General features: G+C 44.3%; 1 long non-coding RNA gene across 1 annotated transcript; it reads left to right on the top strand.

The window, feature by feature from the left end:
* Nucleotides 1-3,698: 3,698 nt before the first annotated feature.
* LOC115250493 (uncharacterized) lies at nucleotides 3,699-4,353 on the top strand. The gene is made up of 2 exons (XR_003889054.1): nucleotides 3,699-3,890; nucleotides 4,036-4,353. It is a non-coding gene; the product is annotated as an uncharacterized lncRNA (long non-coding RNA).
* The last annotated feature ends 549 nt before the right edge of the window (nucleotides 4,354-4,902 follow it).

Raw genomic sequence — 4,902 nt, 5'->3', positions numbered from 1 at the left:
ATTATTTCTTTCAGGGACAGTGCTGTCAAGTGCTAAGCTAAGAAAAATGATGTAACCTTCTACATATGGATTTAGAAGGTTTACTTCCTGACATTAATAGCAAAATATACATTTACATTAGTTCTTCTAGCATCAAGATATGATGCCTATAGCTGATTTTAGCTTAGATAGCAGAAGGAACACAGGACACAGCGGTCTGTGCTCCGAGCTGAGGGTAATGTGGCGTTCCCTTTATCAGAGCATTGCATAAAACTCTGTTGACCAGGTATTAGAGCAGCCATTCAGATGATTATCTCCTAATGACAAAAGGCTGTGGGGCTGCTTTACTGTCAGATTTGGCCATAATGCATACAATACATAATAATACGCAATACATACATTCCACATACAAAGTCATATGTGATTCCAAGCTTGTGTTTTAAAGAATGCATAACAAGCAAAGCCTAAATATCCTTAGCAACCCTCCTTAGAAGGTGCCAGACACTTTGGGTACATCCCCGTGGAGATTAAGAGGAAGTGATGAGTATCCCAAAGGCCAACAAAGGTCACTACTGACCAACATGATTGCCAATGACCCCGGGGAAGGATGGGATGGAGTCAATATGTCTGGACCCCCACCCTAATAAATTTAGAAAAAAAAAAAAAACTGTCAGTGCGTCTGAGGGGTGGGTGGAAGGTGGTGCACTGGGCCGGAGTGGGGGTTAGGGGGAAGTGGGTGATGGTGGGTACCAGACTGGGGCACCTCAGGGGACTTTTGGAGAGGAAGAGCCATGCTCCATGTCTCCTGCTACCAACCGTAGTTCCCTCATTTGATTGTGTATCCATGAATAATGCATGAAGGATGGGACTGAAGGAAGGGGGAGGATGGAGGGACTGGGAGGGGGGACCTCAACCTTAAAGGGGCCCTGCCACAGTGGGAGTCATTACCGATGAACAACCACACTGATGAGCCAGAGAGGTGGGGGGGGGGGGGGGGTTACGGGAGATGGGGATTGAATGGAAAAGCAAAACAAACAAGTTATGAAAAATAGAAATAAGAATGTCATGAAACCAAGCATCTGAAATACTTCAAGCCCGCTGCTTATTGGGTGTTTTCCTCCTCTGCTTTCATCGCTCTGTAGATGTTTTGCTGTTGTTTTCATCTGTTCATTCATCTATCAATAATTCAAACAAGGAAAAACCTCAACATCAGTGTTTCTGTTTTTCAATGAATTTCATGTGTACACATAACAGCGGTGAGAAGATTACAGAAATGCAGAAAAGATGCTCTGCGCTCTACAAAGTAAAGTACCCTCTAATCAAAGAGATGAATTGTGGTTTTGTGGTATCTCATTCTGCCACCGCTGACTCCTGGGTCATACCTGTCCTCAACCCCTTCTTATATCAAAGCTGTCAGAAATCCTCAAGTGGCACTTGGAGGGTTTATTTTGTTTCTCAAACCAAATTTGGTTATTTCCTCTTTACTCAGAAAATGTGTAGGATAATGAATAAAGGTTTACATTCATGTTCTGTGGTCTGAGTTTCTGTCGAAATACCTGTATGGCCAAGCATCTTTTTAGCAGTAGTGACTATAGGAAAAGACTCAATTAGAACGCTGAATTATGTATGATATAAATCCTGGTTATGCTTGATGTATTGGACCCAGTGTTACTACACTCCACAATGGAGTAACATTACCAAAAACACCTCTTCTATAACATATTGGAGTGAAAAATGTGTGTGTGTTACCACGCAGGCCTTATATTTTCACTTTTTTTAGAAAGTTGCTATGAGTTGGTAAGAGTACACTTCCTGTACCTTCTTTGAAAGAAGAAAAAGAGCCCCCGCAGTGATGTACAGTCCAGCGGGCTCACCATTAGACAATGACTTAAACTTTAGAAGGTGAAAGAGATTCATGCTTCCAAATCCATAGAAACACAATTTCTTCTCACAGATGTACGTTAATGGTGCACGAGGGCCGTGGGAGAGGAAAATGAGCAGAGCCATCCAGGCAGTATTGCTGCTGCTAGCCATGTGTTCATGCGCTTGCTGTGCAGGTGTGTGTGTGTAAGCCATTCCTGTGGCAGCGGCTAAGGCGTCGTAGCAGGGCTAGGTGTTATCACTCATTCTGATTCCGTATTACAGCATGACGAATGGGCCCCCGCGGGCCGGTGAGCGTCGCCGCACGCTTATTACCGCAGCTCTTAAGTGGGAGTTGATTTAGCTTAAATAGGTTGTTTCATAAGGAGAAGACACCAGCCCTGTCACCACTGCTCTGCTCCTCGCTGCAGCAAACTGCCACTCTAATTGAATAATGCCTCCTCTACGTACCTATTAGGGTGCTTAGGTACATAGTGTGCCCCAATAATTGCTTATACAACCTGGCTAATTTGGCCTTCACCCCTTGTGCACATACAATCACACATGCATACGCACAACCCTGTGCTCCCCAGTGTGTGATATTCGTGCTGTAAATGTAATCCACACTATGTGCTCTATGATTGCAAGTATTTTACAGCTTTCCATGTTTGAAAATATTAGCAAAAACAAAACAAATAGGCCTATATTTGAGTCATAAATTCAGGATTTAAGGCTGCATATCTAATTTGATATTCCTTTAACCTGAATCCAATGGAATCACCGGATTCTGAATGCTATAAAAGTGCAAATAGACCTACACTATAAAGGATTAGTGTTTCATTAGCATATCACAGGGAGATATTTGAGCGTGCATGTTCCAATAATACGGGTGCCGCGGTGTTTCAGCGTGGAGGTGGTTACGATGGGAGGAGGTTTGGAGAAAGGCATTTCGATTAACGAAACACTGATCCGTTTCCCTGTCTGTTTTGGCTTTAAGAGATTATTGCTGATGCAACAGAGCGATGGCATGTGAATTGTGTGCCGCTCCAGGTGGAACCTGTGCCAGCGCTCTGTAAGTGAACAAGGCACCGTGGATTCTTGCCAGCATCAACATGCTCCCGGGGAAGGCAAAGTTGGCCGTCAATCATGAGCCCTCAAACGGAAACGCACACGTTCCTCATTTACCCCCACCACTCTTCGCTTAGTTCGTCAGACAGACACAAGGATATTCACCCATCTGCACACATGCACAGACATTGGCAGTGGGGGGGGGGGCGAAAAGAGGAAGTACTTGAGGGGGGTGGTTTGATCAGACCACTGAATGTCTTGATTAAGCAGCTGCACTCAATTTAACTTTGATTCCAAGACCTCATGAATGGCATTTGAAAAACCTTGCTCATTCTTTCAGGTTCTAACATGGGTCTTTTTTTCTGGGTTTCAAGGTTTTGCTGTCTGTTGGACATGACGTACTATAGGTATGTGCATGAGCGGGGTTGCATTTCAACAGTCCAGCCATCAAATCATGATCTCAAGCTGCGCAATTTAAAAGGGTGATTTTCCTTTTTATGCACAGCAACCACAATGTTCTTTTTACACCATATATTATTATGTTTTCTATTTAAATCCTCCATTTGAGAGAAAAAGGCCTATATTTAGGAGGAAATCAGGACAGTGAGTTCCTCATCCCTGGCAATCAGGCTCCTACACTTGACCTACAGTTGTACTCTCTACTTACTTTCATACTTTAATTCAAACACCTACAACTGTGCACACATGCTTTGCATAAAAGGCGCATAATAAAACGCCCAAATTTCCTCCCACAAATCCATTCTCCACACAGACATCCACATAAACATTTACAGAATATAAATTCGTACAAAGCACGTGCACACGTGCTCGCACATAAACAGGCCGGTGGGTGCTTTGATGTGCCACCCGCTCGCTTTCCCATGCGTGCTTGCCGTGCCCTCTGGTTGGCGGTGATTGATGATGGCCATGGCGAGGCAGATCATTTGGGTGGCCCCGTCTACACAGGACGTAAATCAAATCAGGTTTGCTAATGATTCTCAGACGCTCATCCGGCAGCTGTAGCCATAAGTTGGGTTTTTCACAGAGGGACAAAAGAAACATCAATAAGTCCCTGAATGATTTTATTTGACCATCAGTTTAATGGATTTATGTCTGTTTTGTCTAAAGATTCCCTTAATGAGAGAGTGTCACGTCTCTCTGGGAAAAATCACCTGTGCTGCAGCTCAAATGCGAAACCAATGCACGTGTGACTCCCTACGCATATGCGACTGTGATGCAAGCTGATGAAACGTAGCCGAAGATGGAAAAGAATCCTTCGCTGGAACGTCAGCTCTCTCCCTAAATATGACAAAACAATCAAACAGGTTCTGTTGACAAACCCGACCCACAGTGGCACCGAAGTGACTCCGAGGTCTGAGGATCCGAGCCCTCGGATCTCTGGAGATGACCCATTACAGCGTTTCATTAAAGTGCCTGGTCAATGAACAGCCTTGAGTTGTTCATAATTTATGATGCCATTACAAACTAATTAGTGCCACCATCGCCCTGCCCCTTTGGCATTTGAGGCCTTTGGCGGTTTAGAGGCGCAACACTGACAACATGGGTGTAAAGTCCATCTGGGCATACCACCTTAATATGTTTAGAAATGTAGACATTCCTTTTAAATCAGCCATTTTGGCCTTTTCACTGTGTCGCTGTGGCCTCAAAAATGATTTGGCTTGATACCCGTTAGAATATTTTGTCTCTCCCCTCCAAGACTCAAATGTAAAGGATCCAAAATCGAACTCAAGGACTCCTGCACTTGCAAGTGTGTGCCAACATGGGCTTAGGATTCAGATCTGTTTAGGATTTTAGGAGGCATTCCGAATTGTGAGGGTCACGTTCAGCATCAGTCATGAATGAAAGAAAGAAAAACTAGTTTTGAGGAGCACTGCTGAGGTGCCCTTGAGCGAGGTACCCAACCTCAAAATGTTCAGCCTGCCTGTCAAGGGTGGGTGAGCGTATTGACTCTGATACCTCTCCCTCAATGACTGC

This window comes from Takifugu rubripes, chromosome 7 (assembly GCF_901000725.2).
Source record: "Takifugu rubripes chromosome 7, fTakRub1.2, whole genome shotgun sequence".
Classification (NCBI taxonomy): Eukaryota; Metazoa; Chordata; class Actinopteri; order Tetraodontiformes; family Tetraodontidae; genus Takifugu; species Takifugu rubripes.
The sequence above is the reverse complement of the archived record's forward strand: the minus strand, read 5'-3'. Positions and strand labels throughout refer to the sequence as shown.